The sequence below is a fragment of the Amia ocellicauda genome, chromosome 7, assembly GCF_036373705.1.
Source record: "Amia ocellicauda isolate fAmiCal2 chromosome 7, fAmiCal2.hap1, whole genome shotgun sequence".
NCBI classification, from domain to species: domain Eukaryota; kingdom Metazoa; phylum Chordata; class Actinopteri; order Amiiformes; family Amiidae; genus Amia; species Amia ocellicauda.
Genome location: NC_089856.1, coordinates 44339672 through 44365612, shown reverse-complemented (window position 1 = coordinate 44365612; position 25941 = coordinate 44339672). Strand labels below are relative to the sequence as shown.

General features: G+C 40.8%; 1 protein-coding gene across 4 annotated transcripts in view; it reads left to right on the top strand.

Annotated features, from left to right (window-relative positions):
* ece2a (endothelin converting enzyme 2a) overlaps positions 1-25941 on the top strand; it is a 72879-nt gene that overhangs the window by 2116 nt on the left and 44822 nt on the right. The gene's annotated exons all lie outside the window — the stretch shown is intronic.

Genomic DNA, 25941 nt, shown 5'->3' with positions numbered 1-25941 from the left:
GGCACTTCGATGAAAGCAGAATGAACCGATGATTAGCAGTCACACAGTTGTGGTGTCACGATGTGTCCAGTCAGTCCCAAGTTGATCTTTTTCAGTTTTGACTATATTTGCTGTGTTGGCAGTCATATAAGCAACTACTTAATGGTTTAATTGCTGCCGTTCATCAGTGGTCCTGAGTACATCTGCAACATGACGTGTCAGATTCTGAATCTTTCAAACCCAAGTACCTTTGTTTGCATTTCCCAATTGTCCATCAATGAAATGGCATACTACTACGACGCCACCATAACTGTCCATTGCAACGCAAGACCCAAAGCCGTCTGTCAGACATAACCTTTTGAATGAACGCAGCTCCTCATGAATCTCGTTCTGCTTTATCCTGCTGCCATTTTCCCCCAATTCGGATCTCTGGCGCTACCTTGGTACCTGATGACAGAACGCGGCCATTTACTGATGAAAGCCATCGCCTTCAACAGCGTCCATTAGCAGCCAACCTTGCAACTGGTTGTGATTGTCCAAGCTCTTGTTGATGTTGTTGATACAGCTTATTATTTGCTAGATACAAATGAGCAATATCATAATATCTTTCAAATGTTCAATATTGGTGCCCACCCCTAATTAGTATATATAAAAACATTATCTACAAATTTCACATGTTCTTATTAATTATACCCCTTTATTAAATGATGACTCATTGGGATCTTTTAATAAAAGACTTAATATGATTATTGCATCTTTAAGCTTAGCATCCAAATGAGTAATATAGGCCAAATAGCCCCACATGCTTTGTAATCTTGTTTTTTTTTATACAAATATAGTTTGACTTCTTTAAAGATATTTTATAGCTTTTCAAATCACCGTTTCAGTACCCATCAGACCCTAGTTATGAATGTTTCGGCATGAGAGAAAAGGAGCATTTTTTAAGTCATCATTATTATTCCCTCTACCTACAGAATTTGAGTGTGAGTGTGAGATGCCAACCTGCACATTTCTGTGGCGAAGGCAGCCGGGCGGCGTGTGCCGTGTCTGTAATATCTCGTAGCTGTGCTAGAGGGCAGTGCTGCACTGCACCTTCCGGTTGCACGGGCTTGTTTTGCATTCACATCAGCTCTTGCAGGGTTTTTAAAATTTATGTCAGGGAATGACAGGGAGTTTCTGCTCTCTAATGGGCCAATGCAGCAGTTCACTAACACACGCCAGTTCCAGCTTCCTGCGATTGAATTCTTATAGATAGAGAGAGAGAGAGAGAGAGAGAGAGAGAAAGAAAAACCATTTGCGTTTGTAATGAAGTCAATGCCATTGCAGGCACCGAATGTTCTGCACATTATTGCATGCACACACACACACAGTGTGCCCGTGTGAACGCACACGTCTGTACGCTGTGGAGACCGGCACATGCCTCCGTCTTCACACGTGCACATCAAATCTTGCCTTTCCACTCACATGTATTCCCAGGTCTCATGAAACCCTTGCGCACACCCACACAGAGCCAGACACAGCAGCCTCTTCCACTCCTGACTCACACACGCACTTCCAGCAGATCAATTGCACACTCTAATTTCCTGTGTGCGCACTTACTGTTAGTGTAGACACATGTTTATGAAGGTTATGAATGCACATTTGCACATTGGTGTTTTGGCATGTTATAGCTACACTTTCCATTGCAGAGAGAGGAATTAGGGGGTAATAGTATTAGGAATGCAATGCCACATCTTGTAAGTCTGGAGCACGGCGTGTCCTTCAGGCGGGCAGAGCTCATTTCAAATCCAGCCTGTGCCATTGCAGACTTCAGCTGGGCGTTCCCAGAGGTCCTCAGCTGTGTGCCTCAGAGGGAGGGTGGGTAGATGCCAGCTGGGGATAACTCGGATCTGCATACAAGAGTGACTACTGTGGCCTTCTCGGGCCCTGCAGGTTCAGTCTGCATTACTTCCTCCAGTCGGTGTTGTCCCTTGTCATGCTGGGCTTGTAGCGTGAACAATACCAGAGGTCTCTGATGGAGTTCAGATCCCAATGTCTCATTCCTCCGGAAGAAGCAAGAGTTGTGTAGTGGTGAGCTGAACTCAGTAATTGGCAAATCCAATTTGAGGAGTAAAAGGAGAGTCCTTGGGGTCCGTCATGGCAAGCAAAATGTTTGACTTTCTGTTTGTAGATGCATCTATGAGCTAGAGCAAATCAAAACCCCCTGTCATTCCCAAAAAAGCAACAGGCAGTTCCTAAATATATTCCTAACTGCCATTTTGGCAAAGTCCTGAAAGAGTTTTAAAGTGTGGAGACACTACATCATCATCTTTGTACTTAAGCTTTTATATATTTTTTGTTGCTTTGTTTATCATTATATAATATATTTTGTTCTGGCTTTCCAGTGATTTCTCCTAATGCTGCCACCTCCTGTGCTTCTCAGGAATTGCTTGTTTTCCTGCAGAAGGTCGGCTAGCCGGTGTCGAACAAAGGGTTTTTCTTTTTCGGTTGGTTGGTTTTCGCTCAGTGACTCAAAGGCATGAAAAAATATACATTACTTATAAACAGTTTGTTTTATTGCTTAACGTCCATAGAGTTATTCTGTTTGTAAATAAGCATGATGTATGTAAAATCTGAATATGTACCAGTTCGTATGTTTTCATTAAATTCTTTAATGATAAAATCCTATTTTATTTGATGTTTAAGGAGGTTGTGACAGGACACATGCTTGTTCATTGGGAGTGCGAGCACTACTTTTCTCTGCCTACTGTATTAACAGACACCATTATTTAAAACACAGTATTGACAATAAAAGAGATACTCGGCTGGCAGGTAACAACATGTGGGTACAGCCACATCCGTGCAGATCACACTAGCCCTCTATAATATGTGTATAGTGCCTTCTCAAATAAGTGCCAGCATTGTGGACTTTATTTTAATAAGACAGACAGAACTGTGACACATTGTGTGAGTTGGGGTGGGTCTGTGCAAACTACCCAAACTTCTCTTTTTACTCACTTTTCCTCAATAACAATGTGTACCTTTCGAAATCTTTTCATCGGGGAAAGGACATGTTGTCAACTAGATTTTTTTTTTTTTTTTTTTTTAGTCGCATAATAATAAAATAAAAAATATATTTATAATTCTCCTTTTTATAAGACCGGTACTGGTAATTTGAAATACAAAGAGTATTGTTGAGAAATGGGGAGAGTGCTTGTTATAGGGTGCTTGCTTTGTATTAGAGAACAATTAAACAGGGTATCAAAAATAGTCCTGCAGCTACGGCTTAATCATTTTAATGAAAGAAAATGGAGATACTGGGTTTACAATAGAAATTAAAGGCTCAGTATAGAGTTTCAGATATCTTTCCTGCCCCTTTTCAACCCTTGATTTACTTGTCATTTAAAGATCACTTTTATGAAAAACATGACATTTTCAAGTGATCTTTAAATGACAAGTGTCATGCAGACGGTGCTGTTGCATGTGCTTGACACGGTGCACTATGAATTCACACCAGCTCTTGATGAACATTGTTTTTGCGAATGGGCGAGGTCATCGTATCCACGGTGTTTCAATCTGCTTTTGTTCACACTGACTAAAGCCTGTATATATTTTTTAAAGGGGGCGAATGCCTGTGTACGGGGAGCCCCTGTCACTGTGCTTTGATCCTGGAACCGGCTGCCAGGAGAGAACTGAGCTCGTGTGACGGCCGCTCCTGAAAAATGAATGAACGGGAGTTGTATGAATGAACAAAGGAGAGAAGCAAATGAATGAAAGGCAACAGGAGAAGAGCTGTTTTTTTGTGCATTTGGTTTTGTGTTGCTCATCCTTTGGACCCAACTTACTGTTGCACTGTAGGCCTACCCCCTCCCTCACGCTCCCGCCTCATTGGTCCGTGTGCCCGGGCCCAGGCAGTGCGGCAGTCTGCTGGGGTATTTTTCATTTCATTATTTATTTCGTGTTGCCTTTGTTATTGGTGGTGGTGCTTGTGAATGAGATTCCTGGCGTTTGGTGGTGAATGAAAATAGGCGGATGGAGGAATACTTCTGAGGGGGGGAGGGGAGGAGGAGGAGGGGGTCTTGCTGTAATTCTAGCCGCAGTCCCCCGCCCGTCCGGAACTCATGTACATTCAGGTCATTACTCCTTGTGCGAGGAGAATGCCTTCGATCACAAATGGCTCGGCAAGCCAATGGAAACCTCGGCACTCTGGGCTTGCAGGGACATTGTGCTTGGAATACTAAATGTGTTTCCTGGGCAACTAGATTGAGACGAGAGCTCAAAGTAACAGAGGGAACTGTGAGAGGAGAGAGAGTGTGTGTGTGTGTGTGAGAGAGAGCCCAAGGAGGTAATACACTTGTTATAAGGCACGGAGATACATGCAAATTGTTACTTATCTCAAGACAAAAACAGCATTGAGCAAATAATAAAAAAGGAGATGGTTTGGGGGATGTGAGGTTATAGCATTTATTCAAAAGATATCCGAAAATACCCACAATGCTCTCTCAGACATTTCCATGCATAACTTCTCTATCTAGGGATTACAAATGAGCCCAAGCGGACTGCTTTTGTACAGTCTAATCCTTCAATACACCTGGCTCACATTTCTTGAGTTATAGTACAAACAAGTTCTCCTCTGTGTGGTATTCCACGTACACGTATGTGCTACATTAGCTCCTCAACTTTTTTTATGCAGTAGCCAGTTTTATCCGTGATTCTTTTAAGTTGACAGTAGCAAACACAAGGAGTATAATCTAAGCAAGCACCATTCCCCTTTAAATTAGAAACTGGTCTCGCAAGAATGTCTCTCACAAATGATCTTATCTTCCTTACAAACCTGGTAATGTGCTAAAAATCTGTCTTGTGCCTATCGCCTTTTTCAATTTGCATTTGTGCATGCTGGGTGCAATGTGTAGTTTTGAGGAAACATGACCAAACCTTCTTCTTAGGGATTTGCTGCAGTAAGAGAGAGAAAAATGTGTGCTGGGCTGCTACTGGGTTAGAATACAAATCAACAGAGACTACAGCATATTATGCAGCACAAAGCAGTATTACGTGGATGCCTCCTGATTGGGATTGCAGCGACCGAAGAACAGAGCAGACCGAGGGTTTTCCAATGAATGAACTCATTCAATAAACATAAAAATTGGCTTGGGAAATAATAACTTCCAAAATAGAAATGTTAGCTGTAGCAAAATTCAACTTTTCCACTAGCTGAGGTATTATTACTGCTTCTGTCATCTGCTGTCTGCACATTTCATAAATCCTAGCCTTCAATCTCATCCACTTCAACAGCTCAACCACAGCTCTATACACAGGGCTGCATCTCTACTGATAGAGCTAGCATGAGGAGCGTCCTGTCAACTAGGTGTCCATATCAAGAGTTTTCAGTCTTTTTCTAGGCACAGTTTAGAATTTGTTTTGTATATAAAATGTACACGATGAATATTAATTGTCTGGAAAGTTCCATCATTAATACTACAAGAGGAATAGTTGAATTAAATACTAAACACTGTATAGAAAGAAACTAAATAGCAGACTAAAGCATTATATTACCGAACTGAATAATTAGAATAAAAAAAAATGTTGAAAACTATGAAATTTAATATATAGTCAAATATATAAAGCATATATTTTAAAAAAGAATAAAGTAATAAGGGAGGACAAATCAAATAGTCTTCTTTTATGTGCCATATCGTGCAGGCAACTGGCGCTCTTCAGCTCAAGCCAGGCGTGGAGATGTCTTGTTCTGTGCGAATCTCAGCTGGTGAGCGCACCCCTCTCACTGTGCGATGCTATCCCCTGGAGGGTGGGGGGGCAGATCTACACCATCAGTCACGGATGATGTGGGGACATTCCCGTGGTTTTCCAGCTTTGCGCTGCATCTTGCATCTTTTCCTTCCCAGTGGCTTAGATACAGCATCAATTCTCTTGAGGGCGGCTGGACCGCATCAGCTGTCTGCGGTTTCATTCTCAGACCAGCCAGGAAACAGTAGAAATACTGATCAGATAATTAAATAATTCTCACACTAACACGTTTCATCTTAATTTCAAATGGATTACAATGCTGTAAAATACTGCTCTACGTACAGATATTGTTTGTGTGTTTCTGCTAGAGTAATACAAATTCAGGTATGAATTGGAGTTTTTGGGTCAGGGCTTTGGGTAATGAGGAAACAAATAGTAATGATAAGCATTTGAAAATGTATTCAGATTCCCTCTTTTTAAGTCAAAATATTAAAAGTAATCCAGTTAGGTGAATTTGCCCGATAATGCAGTTGAGAGAATAATATTCAAATCTGTTGTCAATTTTATAAATATGATAAATAAATGCTTTAAAGCTAAAATAATTTCCTTGGAATTAGACTGACAAGTCATTTTGAAAGAGCATATTTGAGTAACATTTGTACACCTAAAAATTACCTTAAATTTGATACTGAAGAGGTGGGCATTTTTAATTTGAGACTCAGATTATCCCTCGGTTTCAGCCTTTGTCCCAACCTTTTGTGATTAAATACTTTTGTTTCCCCCGACAACTGGGGAGGATTAAGCCAAACCCTTTTAAAAAACAATCCCTAATATATTAGCTGGAACCAAGGCTCAGTGAACAGATGTTGGATGTCCATAAACTGACATTTTAAAATCCCCTGCAGTGCCTCCACACTCTGGGTCACTGCCTGCCACGTGGTGCCCGGGTTTTTGTTGTTTTTAAGACTCACAAATGTAAAGCACCTGAACGAAAGCAGCCGAGGAATTGTTTCATTTCATTCCTCTGCCTCCCTGAGATGATAAAGTGGTTTGATTTCAGTTGATGTATATAATGATATATGATGTCAAATTATCTATTATATGTTCATTTGTAATATCCAATGCCGTTGTGGAAAATAAATGGAATGCACATTGTGTTACATCAGAAACACACATTTTACATTTAAATAGGTTTAGTCTATATTTTTTTTTTGCTCTCACCTGTTTTCTTCCTCTTTCAGCTAAAATATTCGAACATTGCACCCTTCTGTGTTTTGCAATCCATACATTAGTGCCCATTATGAGCATTAAAAAATAATCATTGATGTGCGATTGAGACCAGCAGTATTCTTGCACTTTTAAATAGTCATTTGTCTTCTCTTTGTCTTTTGTTTGTGTAGCTGATATTATGTCAGTATCTTTTGATGGTATTCGGCAATCAAAAAATATGTCAGTGGAGTAGGCTACCCGTGTGCAACCCATGGTTTTTTGACATGTAATAGAGTCCTAATTGTTTCCCATTTTTCACTGTAATTATTTGCTCACTCAAAGACCTGAACTGTTCCTGAAAAAAGCAGTTTGCTTTGGCAGGATGAGAGCGAACCGTGGTGGGTGGGCATACAGACAAACTCATTAGCTCTCGATAGTCAGTGGTCTGCTCGGGGTTGTTTTTAAGGATATTCTTTGTTTTAGGCGAAGGGGTTTAATTTAGATCTTGAGTGCAGCGCCAGGTGAGTGAGCACTGTCACAGGGGAGCGGGGACTCCATTCCCAGGAGTGGGCGATGAACCGAAGAAAGATAAAAACAGGAAAGCGGCTGTGGATGCGTCTCTTTAATTAGGCACGTGGATGTGTTTGTTTATTGGGGAAACGTGCATAACTTAGGATGTGAATATCTGTTTGTTTTTTAAGTAGATGGCAACACTTTGTTCGTGCTCTCCTGCCAGATCTCGGTTTCTATTTTTGTCGTGGTTGTGCATGGTTTTGTTTCTGATCTCAATGTGCTGAATTGATTGTCATAAGTAGGTAACTGTTGAGTATCTACTAAATGTTTTGTCTCCTTCACTGAGGCTATAGTAATCCACTTACACTCGTATGTACTGGCTACAATACAACAACCATTGAAAAAAGATGGTTCATCGGTAGAAGCAGAATCATTCAACGTTTTGTTTTTCAAATGAATTCAGTTGTAAAGAAAAATGACAGCATTTGAAATTCTTGCATTGGTTTCACAGATTTTCTGACCACGTTTGACTAAATAATATGGCGTGTGATTGACGAGAGTAAAAAACTAAAGACGGAAGATAAATTCTGATGTAGGCAGTTGGGTGTGTATTGGTGAGAGAGGTCTGTAATAACATCACAGCTAAAAGTCTTCCTTTTCATTCTGAACGGGTTAATACAATCTCCTTCAAAGTCAGCCGATTATTCTCTTCTTAGTTATACGTAAGTCCGTTTGACCCTCATGATTGTATACAGGTAGAGCAAATACAGGAGCCTGTAGGACCCTGGTAAAAAAGATCGTGTGGCTGATTTAGTGTGAATGTGAAACGGCAGGGCGTGTGGTAGAGCAGTTGGTATAATTTGCAGCCCAGGATCATTATCACAGTGTGAATGCTCTTTTTGTTTTTGAATCCTTCACGGTGCAAGAAGCATCTACATACCACTGCCCTGCACATGCAATCATCGATGTTAATGCCCACAGAAAGAGGTCTGTCCTGACACCCCCTTTCCCAACGGCACATGCAAAAGTACATTATTTATTTATACAGCTCCTTCTTGTCTCCCTCGTGCTATATTTAGGTCTTTTCACTCGATTCACTAATAAAACATGAGGGCACTAGCCAATCGGAGCTCGGCACAGCATCTCAGCTTCAAGGGTCAGCAGTTTCAGGGTCTGTTTGCTCCTAATCTGGTGCAACTATCCTAATAACATTGTGCCAGAGAAGAGATTAATCCAGAACTCTATAAATCACATTCCCCAGTGATCTTGATTGTGTTTTCTTTTATTAGATTGTATTTTAAATGAAGTGAAAAGTGAGAGCTATATTGTATGCTGATCTATAGACTATGCTACAGTGTGACATAGATTAATTTGTGCCTTGAACTTGTATGACTTGGGCGAGTCTGAAAAGATATAAGCCTCCTTCTATTTTAGCTTAAAGCACTTCAAAATTAAAAACAAACATAGTCTAAGGGGTTATGGGACACAATCTGATTTTGCGTGAAATTCAAACATGTCTTTGTACTTCGGACTTAATGGAACGGATAGCTTCTAAAATTATTGAAAGCTTAGATTGTCTTCAAGTCTTTATAAACTGATATTTCAGTGTGAACTACAACCTCCATAGGCTGATCTTATAGTTACATGGTCACCAGGACACTGGAGGCAGGAGTATAAAGTGAAAAATCTGTATTTAAATCAGGCATTATTCCTTTGCTGAGATGAGTGTTCTTCTATATTTACTGTAGCTGCACAGTTGCCACTGAGTGAACAGCAGATTGGCAATATTGATTCAGCATTTGTGTGCGTTTGAATAATTTACCATATTAAAAATGGCAAACGGCACAAAATACATAAGACGGAGGAATACAAATCTGTTATTGGCCTTTAGTGTTTCGTTTTTTAATAGCAGAGCAAAGGCATTGAGTTCAGCACCGCTGTAATATCTCATTTACATATTGAGGCCTGTCCATTTAAAGGCAGGTCACCAAAACGTAGACTGGTTTGGAGGCAAGATTTAAAACACTAATTGCCTGTGTTTGCATGCTGATTTCATTATACCTTATTTGCCAAAAAATCAAGAATAGTACGTGGATATCTCCTGCACCTCCTCTGAGTTCTGGTGTTGGTCAAATATATAACAGTTAAGGTTAGGGATATGGGTGTAGACTAGGCTAAGGCGTATACATCTAATCTGCATTGGAGTGCATGAAGTGTGATTTTTGTGGTTTTCACATGTTGATTAATTACTCCAATCTGACTAAATTACTTTCATTTGTAGTTGTTTGTTTATAGTATGAAACATGATGCATTTGTCTCGTGACGTCTACAATTCATATTTCAAGAGTTATAAACAGTGTGGTAGAGCACAAGATGTGCTCGGCTGCACACCACTCGAATACAGAGATGACATAATGGATGCGGCGCGGCGAGGTGCCGGGGAGACGGGGATGCCGAGAAGGAGAGGCGATGCAGTGCTGCGAGCAACAAAAGGTTTGGCCCCGGCAATTTATCTTCTTTAATGATATGGCGGCGTACCTGCTAACATCTGGAGCTCCCTAATCCCAGAGAGTATCACCTGATCACACACATTCAGGGAGAGAGAGAGAATAAAAACAGATTCAATCAAATCCCCTTCCTGGGAAGCCTGCCAGAGACTGTCCCCTGTGCTAGATTAAACATATTAGAAAAACCCTTCAAAGCTCTAGCTGACAGCAGGAGCCTACATACTGAGTGCACCATTAACTCCTTGTCTTCCCTCTGGCCTTCGTGCGGGAAGCAAAGCCCAGTGCTGTCAGAGAGGAGCAAACAAAAGTAGGTCTGATTTTTACATGAGAAAGATACACCCACGACAGAAACAAGGCCCAGATTATTGGTTTGGCGAATCATTTAGTGCAAAGTGGCTCAAAAAGTTAAGAAAATATACCAAAGCAAGTATGTGCATTGAATGTTGGTGATTGTGGGGCAGGGCAGGGGTGGTCAGTCCTGCTCCTGGAGGTGCCGCAGTGCCTTCTGTTCTAGATTTTATCCAGATTGTTAATTGCTTAATTTAGCCAATTGTGAGTTTTAATGAGTCAAACTTTGCATGTGTTCAATTTATGTATTTGGTGATCTAGAGAGACCTGTAAAACCTGCAGGATTGCGGCCCTCCAGGAACACGGTCGGGCCCCCTTCTGCAAAGTATGAAAGTTTTGGGGGGACTAGCCAAGAGAAAATACATATATTTCGGGCACAAGAATAAGTATTGTTTTAGGACATTTCGAAACTAAAATGTTTTAGTAGGAAAAATTGTGTATTGTTTCTGTGTTGCAGAGAGGAACAGAGAAACGGCATATATAATTTCAGAGGACTCTCTGTGGACACTGCAGACTGAATGTCTTGTTTAATAAACTGTAGGGAATTGATTTTGCTGTTAGTTACTCTTAAATATGTATATTCACACATTTACAAACATAACTAGACTTTCACTGAATCCAGGACAGAAACAGTAGCACTATATACAGGCCTAAAACAATTGCAAATTGTAAACAACCCAACTCTGATATCCCTTGGACCGATGTTCGGCTTTCCCCTGCACAACCCTTTCTGCACAATCCTAGAAGTCTCCTGCTGTGGACATATGGGGGGTCATAGTGGAGGAATGGTCCCTCATGTTACATATTCAGGTGGAGATTCAGTACTGTGTGTAGAGTTGTCCTGTTAAGTTGTTGAAGTGAATGGCATTGAATGCCAGTAGAACTGTACTGTATGAAGGAAATGTGGAACTGTGAAGAAAGAAGTTGAATATATCAAAAATAAAGATTTATGTTTAGGAAGTTATTTTCATATTGGACTACCAAGCCAGCTTACATTTATGTTTAATTTGTATCTATTTATTTAATTAGTGTATGCCCCTTATTCAATTTCACCAGAGTCTGCCTGTTGCATCTGTCTGTCTCACTCCAATCCCCATTGAGTTCAAAGCTTCCACTTGACAATAGGAATAAGTGTATTTTTTAATTAGACCAGCAGAACAAAATGAAAGACTGCGTACTATTGCAGGAGGCCCTTCATCAGCCAACAGACGTGACCCGAACACGGTTCAGAACGATGCCCGTGTGTAACGCAAGATACGGCGGTTAAATAAAGACGTGTAAGCGGGGTTTGCATTCGCACAGCTCTCATGCTCGTTGGAGTGTGTCTATGTGCACATACATGTCGACTTGTCCTGCAGGGAAGGGTTGCACAACATTAAAGCGATCCCTTGAAAGGAATGGCCCCATTTAACGCACCGCTGCGTTAGAAACGGAGGACACCCCTGCGCTACATCCGATGGGCGGAAGAGCGCGCGTGATTGTGCAGCTCCCCAGGGCCGCTGCTCGCACATGTGGAAACGAGTGCCGGGCAGCAGCGAGCCTTTAACGTGAGCTCGGTCTGATATGATACAGGGTGGCGTTGCATTGTTTCACCTCCGACCAGCAAGATAAACTCCTGCTGATTTTTTCTTTCTTTTTTTCTGCTTTGCCTGATATACAAATATATGTGTGTGTGTGGGGTGGGGGAGGACAAGCTTTTGATGAGTTTCTCCAAATCGCTTCCTAATCTCGGAGCCCATTTCTCTGCTGCTCTGGCATTAGGTGTTATTTATACTCTGTGTGCTTTCTTTCATCTCTCTCCTTTCTCTCTAACTCACTTCCCATTTCTCTCTCTCTCCATCTCGCTTCACTGAATATCAGGGTTAGATTAGAGATCATACAGTCACATTTATAGATTAACAAATATATATGAAGATTTATTTATTTCTGACATATTTCATAGTAAGATTGCTTTATACCCAGTTAAAGCACCCTAAAAATAATACACATAACACTCATGTTCCTTTTTCTGCAGCATGTTATATAGTGTGTGTGTGTGTGTTTTTAAGACAGTGGTCCAATCCATGAAAAGAGATGCTTTCTTATATACAGTCCAATTATGAGTAATTATTAAATGTTGGCCTCAGAAAAGTGTCCTTATTAAGAAAATAATAAAATAGTGTGTTTTCTCCCTAGTGTTGCCAATAATCTCATCTCCTACTAAGATGCAAGATTGCTTTCTCCTGCTTTGGTCAACATGTGTGGATCTCTAAAGGGGGAAGGCGATGCTCGTTGCCAGAGGAACAGACTCTGATTGGTTTGATATGTCTTTTATTTAAGCAGGTGACCACATCTGTACCCGTCCCCTCGCCTCCCTCCGCAGTATGTTTCGATCTCCCCCGTGTCTGGTTTTGCACATTACGTACTCATCTGGACCGGTTCCACTGTAGAGCGAGAGATGCTTTTCTTTTTTAATTTCTGGGGCATAACAGCTGGGAGGCACATGCACTCCGCAAATTCTTCTCATAGATTTCTCATGATTAAAAACTGTCACCCCGTGCCCTGTGATATAACCATTCAGCAGCTCCAGCCAAGCCCTTTCTGTGCACAGAGAGAATAAAATCCTTTGCCGTATTTCTGGGGGGTTTTAAGAAATGCACAGGCGCTTGTGTTCAGGCTTTAATCGCCTCCCCTGTGTTTTTGTAAACACAGACACGGCAGCTTGACTGGGCCCTTGTGAATTTTCCGTACAAAGAACTGGCTTTAATAGTTAACCAGCTCCTGTAAAAGTGGATGAAGAGTAACGATGAGAGAGTAGTTGTTGTCTCACAATGGCAGAACATGTTGACAGATTGGTTTCTTTTTCATGTTGTTTGAACCACATCTATTATGATAATATTCTGGCCATGTTTTAAACAGTCACCTATCCTCACATTTGGACTCGTGCTTGAAGTATCTCCAGTCATTTTCTATAAGTAATAATAATAATGTTTAAATATCCTGAGGGAAACCCACACAGCTCTGTTAGTTGGTTTTATGACCCAGTGCCTATTCACAGTGACTACAAAAAATAGATATTGATACAGTAATTAAGAAGATACGTGGGATTCTGAAACATATTTCATTATAATATAACCTGGTGTTTGCACACATTGAATCAAAATAAAATAACTTTTTTCCCTTGATAGTAAACCATGGTTCCTTATTGTCTAACTGAAATGTACTGTATCCATTCAGTTTCAGTTCTTCGTGATGAGCAGAGAATAATTCCTTCAGGGAAACGGTGCATCTTTGACTGGATGTGTTTTATGCAAAAGAGCTCATTTAACAAATGTATACATCTGTGACTGGACACTGCTTCTCAAAACTATTTATTTATTGGCTGTATTGCAGCTACTGTGTTTAGTTTTACAAATGAACCTGCAAGTCTTGCAAAAACAAACAAATAAAATATATTACTCAGTGTGTAAATCTCAGACACTGGTCAAGGTTGTGGTACTTTTCACTTTTCCCCTCCCATCATTAATGCGTTCTTCATTCTCCCAGAACACTCTTAGACATGAGAGATTGCATCTGTGTTGATCCTAAATAGATAAACAAGTACAATGAACAAGACACTAACCTTTCATCTCAAAACTACCTAATAAAAAGCCTTGATGCTATGGCTGATTGAGAATAAAACCAAATGATCCATCTTGGCTTATACACCCAGCTCCCAGTGTGGAATAACTACAGAGGTTTAAAGATTGGACTTGTCACGCTGCTTCCTCCTGCTGCATCAGTATTCCCATCCACCCTGACACGGGCAGCGGAGAGCGTGTGCGGACTGCCGTAAGAGCAGCATCGGTGCCCACATAATGAATGCACTTCTTGTTGCAATGTAGGGTTTGTACCAGTGTGTGTAACATCAAACACACACTGCTGCTCAATACCACCTCGCAGAGTACCTTTGTTCTTACTGTCTGGGTTTTTCATTTAAACACAACATTAATCTCAATGCTAAAGTGTTATAATTGCTTAGTGCATGCAGAACCAAAATATGCATATTATAATAGTATAAAAACTCCAAACTTGCGATACAGTGCAATCCATTACAATACATACAACAATATTAAGGGGCATGTAGATATATTTTCATGGACACTGAATATAAATAGTGTCTTCCACACTTATTCATCCCCTTGATGAATTGTTACAAACGTGATTCAACAGAATGAAAGCAATATTTGCATTTCCTCAAATAATTGAAAATAAGTGTGAATACCAATACCAACAACACTGCACAGAGCAACATTGTATTATCAATAATGGCATGGATTTAGAAAAATTAAAATAAAAGCTCAGCCCTGTGGCGTCAAAGAAGCCCAGTCTATTTTTTTTTTGTAATGTTATATTTGTACTTCATTTGCATTTGTACATCAGTTTCAGGAACCTCTTATTAATTTTCTCTGGGTTTGTGAAGGACACATTAATTCCCATTAAATGAAATCGGGGAGGTTCTCAGTTACATATGTCCTGTTTCAGTCTGTTATTGCTCATGCTTTATCCAGGTTCTCCCTAATAATTCTCTCTTGCTTGGTGGCAGAAAGCAGCCAGGCAGCAGATATTGAGCACGGAAGGCGGTTATAATTATTTTTAGATCTTATTTAACATTTTCCTTAAAAACAATTGGGCGTCTGTAGGCGTAGACCGTTTGAGCAATATGTTCATCTGAAATCACAGTCTTTTCTCTGTGGTAAATAAGATGCTCATGTATCCGTGTATCATCTCGAAGGCCATTAAGTTTTAATTTTTGTTTTATCATACAGTGGTCCCGAAACATCGTTTGCATGTGCTGCCTAATCTTGGCAGAATTGATGAAATACCTTCCTTCCCTGCCCCAGTAACCATAAGTAGGCATAGAGCTTATATAGGCTAAATACAAGTCCAATAAACAGCTTCCACCAGACAGCTGGGGTACTCTTTCATATCTGTGCCGTGTTCATCGACAGAACTTGTTTCATTATTTGAGCGATATCATTTATCTTGCATAATTAGCATCAGCACATTTAAAATGAAACCCTTCCACATTTAATAATGTTGTTTGGATTTGAAAGGCCAATGTTTCTCTTTAAATTCATCTTTGCTTGTATCAAGGGTACAGGACTGTCATGACCAAGAAAGCGTGAAAGATCTCTTGTCACGATTTTCGCTTTTTTGCCAGTGCCACCATTGCGTGCCTCGGTTTCGTGTTATAAACGATCTGGGTTCGGTGCTACAATGTCGGCTCCAGATCAGTCCCTCGAATCGGGAACCTTCTGCTGTTTTGCCCAGATTCATGGTTTTCTGACGCTAACATTTATTAAGATCCGAGTCTCGCTCATAAATAATCCTTTTAATCTCGCAGCTGTGTTATTTTGAAGATAGCGTGAGGAGACTCGCAGGACTGCGCCATGTGTCAGTTTGGCGGGAGGATACTGGCGTGTGTGAGAGAGCTTTAGTAGAGCTGGTCTGAAACAAAAGCACTGACTGCTTTTAACTGTATAAATAACAGAACTCAAGATGTGAATGCAGATCTTTGTATATCTCAAAATCCTAAAACCTTTTTTTATATCCTTGTGAATCCTGTGGTTTACAATGCAACTCTTATAAATTAACTGTCACCTTCCAGTATTTATATGTTGGCCCAATTATATCTACCCTGACCCTAGTTTATATGGACAGCTTGTCGTATCCCTCTGTAATACCACTTTGGCAAATGTAATCTTTATGCATTCAACCTACAAAAAAGGTAACTGAATGCATCCCCCAGAAACACATTATCTCTAAATAATTTGGTGTTATGTTTTCTGCTATATATAGGCTAATATTGTAAGATATTAATTTTGATGCAAGAGGCTGAAATCTAACACCAACGGCTTCTACATCTGCAGAGAATTTTCCCTTTTCCTACAGCAGATAATTATATAACAGCCTCTTCATGCGCCACTCTTTGAGACTTTGGTAATTTCGGCTCTGGGGAACCTTTTGGCTTTTGGAAATTTGGCAGTGGATTTTTGAACTTAAATAATATAGGAGTTACATCACTTGTCAGGGAGACAACAAGCCATTTAAGCCTCTTTCTCTTAATCTCCAAATGTGGATTCGTCCTCACTTATGGATCTGAGATATTCCGTTATAAAGAATACAGAAAAGGGCTGAAACAGAGACAAAAAAAAACAGTTTTCTGATGTTACATAGTTTACGATAGATTTAATGCCAATTCTAGAACATTGATGGTACAAATGGTAATTTCAAAGCAAATTCAATGTGGACAAGTGAAAGGTATTACATGCAGGTAACATAAATGTCCACTATAATTACACTATGGGAGGAATAGAACTAGATGAAGTAACACATGAGAAAGACCTAGGAGTCTACGTGGACTCCTCACTTTCTCCATCCAAACAATGTGGGGAAGCAAACACAATGTTAGGGTATATTGTCAAAAGTGTAGAATTGAGAACAAGGGCAGTAATGTTCAGACTGTACAATGCACTAGTTAGAGCTCATCTGGATACTGTGGACAGTTCTGGGCTCCACACTTCAAGAAAGATATCGCTGCTCTAGAAGCAGTTCAGAGGAGAGCAGCCAGACTTATTCCAGGTCTGAAGGGAATGTCCTACCGAGAGACTGAGGAACTGAACCTTTTCACCCTGGAACAGAGGAGACTATGTGGGGACTTGATCCAAGTTTTCAAAATCATGAAAGGCATCGACCATATCAAACCAGAGGAGCTTTTCCAGATCAGCAGGGACACACGCACCCGGGGACACAAATGGAAACTGGGCTTCAAGGCATTCAAGACAGAAAACAGGAGACACTTCTTCACACAGAGAGGCGTCACAATCTGAACAATCTCCCCAGCGATGTGGCTGAAGAGACAATTTGGGAACATTCAAAAACAGACTGGATAGGATCCTTGGATCACTTAGTTATCAATGGACACCAAACGAGCACGATGGGTCAAATGGCCTCCTCTCAACACTTTCTTATGTTTGTAAACTTTCTTAAAGAGAAAGGAATTTGGAATTACACTCTGAAGATGTTTCAATTCAGCATCAGCCTGGCAGAAATCAGCTGTTCCAGTAAGAGCTATTGCAATTCTTGAAAATTGGTCTCTGTTGTGGTCAGCTTTCCAGACCTGCACAATCCCTTTGTCACAGATGCATTTTAATGCCAGGGGGGCAGTTGGTCTCCTCAACCAGTCACTGTTTGTCCTAGAAGAATGAGCAGCTGCAAGGAAGTCAGTCTTAGAGTCTGTGCAGGTGTTCCCCTGGCATCTGGTCATATCTCATTGTCTCACACACACACATGATATGTTATTGACCATGGCAGCACCCTCATGTCCAATAAAAGGAGCAGGGCCTCGATATATATGTGGTTTTGTGTACCCGTCTCCCTCGTGCATCTGTGTGGAGGTGAAACTTCAATCAGGGGCCCAAATACAGGAAATACAAAGAACACAATCGGTGTGTGAGAAACAAGAATGAAAGAAGAGAGGGTCAGCGATGCACACTGGGGTTATAAATCTTTGATGTTATCTGTTGATGGAGCTCCCCGGACGCAGTGCTTTCAGATTTCTCCAGACGCAGATGATTGGATTGCAGAGCCAGTTTTGATGTTTGTGTCTGCCTCCCTCACAGAATCTTAGAGAAACAATCTGTGTTTAAAGTAATAAAGTAATAAAGACACAAGACAGCCTTAAAGACTATTCACTTTTCGCTTCACTTTTTCTATCGATAGTGTTTGTATATCGTCCACATTGGGACCATAGAGAGGAGGACAAATCTCACTGTACAAGTTTTCCCGCGTGACAATTCATCCCCACAAAATCGGTGTACCTCTTCTCTCGTGTGGATTGTGTCTAATCAAATAGTGGTGTACTGCTCCTTCCAGCAAGTTAAGATTTTGTGGTGTACAAAGATAAGTATTTGCTCACCATTGGGAAGTGGATAAGGATGTTCGGACCAATCACAAGCCAGAAAGTGCTCCTCATATCTATTTTCTTCATACCCGAATCTCTAAACTACCTGTTTTAAGTTGACGTCTCCCGGCGTTCTTTGTGCAGATTGGGAATTTATTGTTTTGGCATGATCTAACACGTGACTTGTAGTAGTAGTGTCTCTCTGCTTTGTCCTTTTTGCAATATTCTTCTATATTAGAGCTACACACACAGACACATATCTATCTATCTATCTGTCCATCTGTAGATGGTAATAGTTTTGCTCTTGAACAGTGAAGCGTGAATTCTAGCCTGAAAACAACACTCTGGGATTTGAAAGCAGCATGACCTCTATGCAGTTTCGTGGTCTTATAACTATCCTGACAAAGGGCTGTGACTTTGGAGAGCCGGCACACAGACGGAGGGGAGAAGAGCAGAGGGATTCGCAGGCACTAGTGAGGTCAAGAACAGGACAGCAGCTATAGTCCACAAGTGTGCCGTGGTCGTAAGTCTACAACAGCACCAGCTCCCAGTGCTACAGTATAAGTATAGATATAGAGATGTGTGTATGTATATATAGATAGATCGATCGCTAGATACATTCATCCTGTAACTCAGGGACGGTGTCTGTTGCTTCATACCATTATGATGACTCTAGCCTCAGGATAGACTGAGACTCTGTTGTGATTTTTTCAACATTAGCAAGCGTGTTTCAGTTCTCACTTTGCACGTGTCACCAGGTATGTCGGTCAGCCTGCTTAAGGATACTTGGGCACAGCCGGTCAGATCCCAGGGGATTAATTAAAAAGCGTCTGAGTTGGCTCACACCCGTGCCCTCTGCTCGTGTCATTCGGGTACATTTCAGGTGTAGGGAAATTCAGTAAGTAGAATTATTACATTACAGGTAAAGAAGGGAAAGTACTGAACTGCATTGTGTCTCATGGGGGGAATAAACCCGTTTCCATGATGGTGCGATCAGTATATTTACTAGAGTAAAGGCTGCGGTAAACTGACCGCAAAACATGTTCCTGCTGCATCTGCGACTGTTCGTATATTTTCATGTAAATCAATCGTCTCTTCCTTCCTGGGGATCATTTAAGTACGATTGTCACATTAGCTGCATAAAGTGATTGCCTGCTTGAGTAATTAAAACCACTCGGTGGATCAATACTGTGATTTGACTGTTTTTACAGGTCTTTAAAGATGTCAGACGTTGAGGTCTCAAAGGTTTGAGTTCATCATCATTCTAATAAAAGAAAGGGATAAGAATCTAAGCTAAAAATCTTAATTAGAGGTTTCAGCCATCATTCACAGTAGATTTCCATAGGGGTTTTGGCATTGGCCTCGTTACGATTACCTTTGTGCAGATTCCTCGTCTGACATGAAACAAATAAACAGATAAATGCTGTGTTGTGAAGAGACGTCAGGCGACATTTGATATTCAGACCCGACAAGTCTGGCGAGTGAGTTGACTGTTCTACTTTTTTTTGGTTACCTTCGAGGAAAATAACTGTATTTTTAATGATTGGATTTGGTAAGTGAAAATTAAGTAGGGAAACTGGGAATAGGATCCCCCCAAGAGCAGGTGCCCTCGTTTTCTGCCTAAGCGTCTCCTTCAAATCTGTGATCATCGCAATGCAAGTGATGTGCAGGATGTATAATAGGAGGTCACTCGGAAAGAAGCTGTCAGGGCTGTGTGTTGTGTTGTGTTGTGTGGGGCCAAAGGTTTCCCCAGCCAGGTATTTTGGGTAGTATTTTTTAATTTTCCTGCCCGTCCTGTCCTTGAAGGAGTGTGCCAGGTAGCCCACTGTGGCTGGGCTCACTTTTTCAGTGTCCATGCGGTTCTTGTTTATGTTGTCAGACTGTTTTACTTCTCCTAGATACATTTATACGCCTGAAGTGCACATAGCAGTTGACTTGACATTTCTGCATGTGAGAATAACTATCTAAGTTATCTATTTATCTGCATAGGTATTGTAGATAGATATGCCAATTGATCCATGCCAGATGTATACATGAACAACAATTTCATAGTGCCTTCTGAGTCCGCTTCAACAGGCATTTATCCGCAGGCTCCCCTCAACTCAGTATCTCGGTGGTTCTGGCGCGTACAATGTGACAGTCTATCTCCTCGCTCAGCGGGGTAATCATATTTGAGCAATATCATCGCTGTGAGCTTATGACACTGCGGGTTTTCCTGTGTGGAAAGGATCGCGAGCAAACTTGCCCTTGACCCACAATGCTACCATGAGCAGCGCGCGCACACTAATTCATCACCGCACTGCCTTCTACCCGGCCCTCTGGAATTCATCACTCGGATATGCCCGTACAGCCCCATGCACCGTGTTCCCCGGGAGTGACAGGAGCGATTGATTATCTAGGCACACGCAGAGTGCAGATTTGGCACGGTGCCACTCTCTCCAAACCCATTAGACGGTAATTGTCAGAGGAGCAGAGAGCCCAGGACGCCTGCCAGTAGGCCTGCTCTGTGTGTGTGTGTGTGTGTGTGTGTGTGTCTGAGAACATCAAAACAATATATTCGAAATTGACAGCTTTGTAATGACCAATTCCTCGGGGAAGCCGTCCACACAGTCGCACCATAGCGCCATGAGAGGGAAGTCTTCAGCCATGTTTGGATATCTCTAATGATCTTGTTCTGGCAGTTCACACAAGTAGGTTGATTTAATTACTCCAAAGACTTGTCAGCGCTATGAAGGTGCTTCAAAATGTCTAATTGTTTTCCTCCCGAGGAGTGACGGGCCGCTTTGTGTGTGAGGATCCCTGTGTGTAAAAACCCAGCCAGCAAACGTGTCACCAGCAGCAGAACGCCATGTCTGTGTTTCTTCCCGGGCTGTACAGAAATGAACTGAAGTCTGAGGCTGTTCAATACTGCAGAATATAAACCACAATAGAAACACATTCATACAAATGGATTTTCTGCTTTTAATAGGCCTTGTCATTCTCCTCTCAGACACAAGAAATGTGCTTTTGCTCACATCTTTCTCTAGAAAAGACCCAAGGAAATCCCAGACCCACCCACCTGCTAATTGTAGACTGCAGTCCAATACTCAAATAAGTAGAAGCAAGAAGCCTCTGACAATACAACCAGCCGCCACTGAGAACAGGTTTTGAAATGTGCAATTATCAAGTAGGTCAGAGTTTTAATTCAGGCCAGGCCCTTATTTTGCAGCGACTAATGAATCTGCTTATTTATTATTCGATCTTTTAAGGAAAAGTACGCAAATGTTCAATGGCAGTTTCTAAAGGATGATTTCTAAGAGGCTTTGTGCAGGAATACATCAACTGGAAACCCATATTCCCGTGGAAGCAGTCGGTGCAAGAGTTAAGTTTAACAGTACGTGGGCTGCCAACTTCATCTCTCTAACTCTGCAGAGTGGTTTATTGAGTGGCTAAGGAAGATAATTAATTTGAAATGTGACAAAACAGAATATTCAACAGGAAATAACGATCAAATTATAAAAATGTGACCCACCCCTCTCTTTTAAACTGTTCTTGTTTTCTAAAATTAAATAATAAAGTGTTCTCTTTTGGAAATACACTAAATGTATTTACTTATTTACCAGAGAACATAAGGTCATAAACATGCAACCAAGAAGGGGCCATTCAACCCATTTGCTTGTTTAGATCGGGGTAGTTTATTGACCCTAGAAATTCATCCAGATGTTTGTCTAAGAAAATGTTTTCTAATTATATACATTATATACATTTAAATATTGCAATTGCCTTTAAATTAATTAACTAAATCATTTTCAAAAGATCACTTTGCACCTCTGATTAGTATGTTTGTATAACATCTGATGATTTTGAAGAGTACTTTTAAGTCACGATGGCCAATTTGGATGTAACTTCTTGCCACTAAAACATTTTGTCCAACAAACATGATGTCCTAACACATCATACATTATTAGTTCACATGTAATTCGTTATAAATTAGACACTTATTTAAGAACATGACCAGCATTGTAAGCCAGGCTGCAAGAACCAGGGACTACTCCAGACATCCTTTCTCAGTCCATTGGCTAATTTCTCCCATGCCTACTGCTGAAGACCTGACACACAGCTCTAAGTCTTTGCCCATTGGCTCGTCTCTCTGCTTTGCTAAGTGAAACGCTTCTGCCCACAAGCCTGCTGCCTCTTCCACACCTCAGCCACGGCCTCCTTGTCTCCAATGCTCTCATCGACATGTTCGATTGCTCCGGCCATGCAAAGGTGAGCCGCTTCACCGGAGTAATCTGTTTTAGTAACCCCCGTCTCCCTGAGTCACGCTCTCGTCCTGCCCACAGCCTTTTGGCCGGCTCTGGGGAGGCGTGGGTGGGGAGAGGGGCAGCTGTAGTAGCTGCTGGCACGCCACAACTTCTCTCTTATTTATGCTTCCCTCCGAGTTAGACAGCAGGTATAATAAAGGGCTGGCCTCCCTCTGGCATCCATGCGCTAGATTACACCTTCGCCACTGGCAAAGGCATGACAACAGAGTGGGAGTGGGAGAGGGAGAGGGATAGGGAGAGGGAAGCAGGGAGGGTATTTTGTGTATGGCCCATCATTACCGAGATTGAGAAAATTGCATGCAGCCTACATATTAGTCATTTTTATTTGGTACTTACAGTATCTTGTAAAAAAAAAATACATATTAAAAATGTTGTCTCAACAAGTCTTTGTAATTGAAGGGTTATAAGTCTCTGGTGAACTGTACACAGTTCTACAGGTAACACTTTACAGTAAGTGTCTGTATTTTGTGACTCATTAGACATAAACTAATGTAGTGTATTATGAGCTAAAAATTTAAAAAATATTTTGAAATTATCTGGAATGTTTGCTTTAAGACCTTTTGTATATAATTGAATCAACCCCAAATTGTATTAAAAAAAAACTAATCCTGAAGAACTTCAAAGTTCAGTTGTTTGAATTTCGATTTTTTTTTTTGGGGGGGGGGGCGGTGTTATTGTTTTCCAACTCATGTCTCCCAGCTTATTTCTAAAAACATGGCCCTGTTTACACACTCTCTTTGGCCTTTTAAAATGTTCATAATTAATATTTATCCAACTTAATAACTCACATATTTTGTTATTATGTTTCAAATAAAGGCTAGGAATGCTTTCAACTACAAAAGTATGTGGATTATGAGTGTATGTTATTCTTGAATGGATTTATGTTTTGAATGGCTGGAGGCTTCATGATAAAGGAGCGATTCCTCCAGGCTGGGCGTCCCGGCCGCTCCCGTGCCGGCGGACAGCGGCTCAGTCAAACAGACCCGCTCACCATGGAGACGGGCTCCACGCTCCCAGCTCCGTCGTGTTGAGTCGCTCATAACGGCCTGCCTTCGCTTTTCTCGTTTTGTCTCTGGCCGTAATTTTGAAAACATCTCCGTAGCCATAGTCACAGCTTTGGTGTTTACAAGTTCTATTATTTTCTTTTTTATGTCCATCAGTGGTAACTAAAATGATGACCAATCCATTTCTAATGTCCTGATGTATTAGTGGAGTGTGTTCACTGCAACAACACTACACAACCTTCACACACTCTCCTAAAGTCATTCAGGAATAAAAATGTCCATCAGTTAATGTACTGTCGTATACTTAGCCTCTGAGCAGGTCAATGCTAAGGGAAGTAAAGAGAAAGCAGTTATTGTCTTTGTGTAATGGCACGTAAAATTAACTCTAATTATGATGATGATGATTATAGTGCTAGTTAGTGTCTCAGAGTGGGATACACACTTTCTGTAGCCGAACTGAATCAACCACAACTGCGACCCCCTCGTGTTATTTCCCACAGTGGGGTTCGTCTCTGCTGCCGGGTGTCCATGGCAACCCGCCTGAGTCAGATGTGACATTTAAAACGGCGGCTTCGGCAGCGTTCGCAAATCTGCCTTTCCCCGGCAGTGAGTGGCAGCTATCATCAAGGATAGTGCCAGGCATGCAGAACTGGAGAAAGCAACATTATGATATGATTGATCTTCCCTTCTCTGCGCTCTGAAGAAGGTGGCATTGATTATGCTTTCCATGGTGGTTTCATTTTATAGTTAAAAGAACACGTATCAGTACCACACATGATGTATTTTTAGACAGTTGTGTTGCTGTATTGCGGCATATCATTTATGATTTTGTGTTTTAAATGATCTGAGTGCACGCTGCATTTGTTTTTAAGTGATTAAGATTAAATCGTATTTAAAATCCATTTGTTATCATAAAACCTTCCAAACCTTCCAAACCAAATCTTGTATTTTCCAGTGTAAAATCCCTTAGCTTTACTATAATTAGACATTTGTTTGTTACGAGTGCAAGTAAAAATACATACATCTTGATTTTGGAGCACATTGCATAGGATTTTCTATTCTAGAGGCAAACATCCAGAACTTTTGGCCTCTGAGGATCTCAATACAAACTTTTTGAAGGCAAGGGGTGGTCACACCAAATATGGATTTGATTTAGATTTTTTTTCTGTTCACTCACTTTGCATTTAGTTAATTGATAAATATAATCTATTAACATGTCTATTTATGAAAGCATTCTTACTTTACAGCATTTTTTCACACCTGCCTAAAACTTTTGCACAGTACTGTATATCAAGTCTTATTTTTTAACTTCAAGCAGTTTGTTCCTCTTTATGTTGGCTTCACGAATGTAGAACTCATAGAATTATATTTTTAAAAAGGAAAAATGTGCTTAAGATTGCAATGACTGAGTTGTCACTCAAAGGTGGGAACTACAGGATTTGCACACTTCTGATTCTGATCTTCTTTCACAACTGGGGACACGGAGGACACCCTTTAGTGAACCTGGGTAACACCCTATCAACTTTTTGAGCTCATTAAAAACCTGCTGTTTCGTCAGTATACTCATTGGGCCCCTGTCAGTATGCAGGTCTCTATCCAGGTCACAATCCAGTTTCTTAACATTGTGCTCTATTAATACACAGAAGTGGTGATGGGAAGGTGTTTGCTTTGAAAAAAGTGATAGCTCCTTGTTAGGAGCCGAACGCTTTGTGAGGAGAAGCTGGATTCTAATTAGCTTCAAGGGGGTGTTAATAAGTGTTAGTCACAGTGTTTAAGATTTCTGAGGATCCCAGGGGTGCAATGACAAATTACTTTTTTCTTCTTCTTGTACACCTTCCTTGCAGCTGTTTTGAGATGTGTGGCATGCTCTTCACAAAGTTTAATCATGTAAATTATTAATTTAAATGATCATTAACCCTGAAGAGAATGAAGAATTATTTTATATTGGTGTTTCTTTAGAATCCATCTGGAAGTTACCTGTGATTTTACATTGACAGTTGATGTAAATCTTAGAAAGCAACATGTTGCTGAAGATCACCCTTGGGTTTCCCTTAGACGTTCATCTTTAATTTCACCAAATTATAATCACAATAAGGCTTACATGCATTACATTCAATTGTCACTGTAGATTATATGTATCTGTTGGTAGATAGATATAGATATTGATATCAACAGCAGTCTTTTTTGATCCAGTTCTGGATAAAGGCCTTCCCCGGATTTTTCCACTCGATTTGTTCAACATCCAACTGTTTGCAACTGTAATATTATATATATATATATATATGTGTGTGTGTTGTATTATTGTAATTAAATCATCATAAACATCATAACATTGGTTACTGAACCAGAGACAGTATTGTTGAGCAACAACAGGCTAATCTGTGTATGAAATGCATTGTTTGGCTTTACAAACCACCAACACCAGCCTG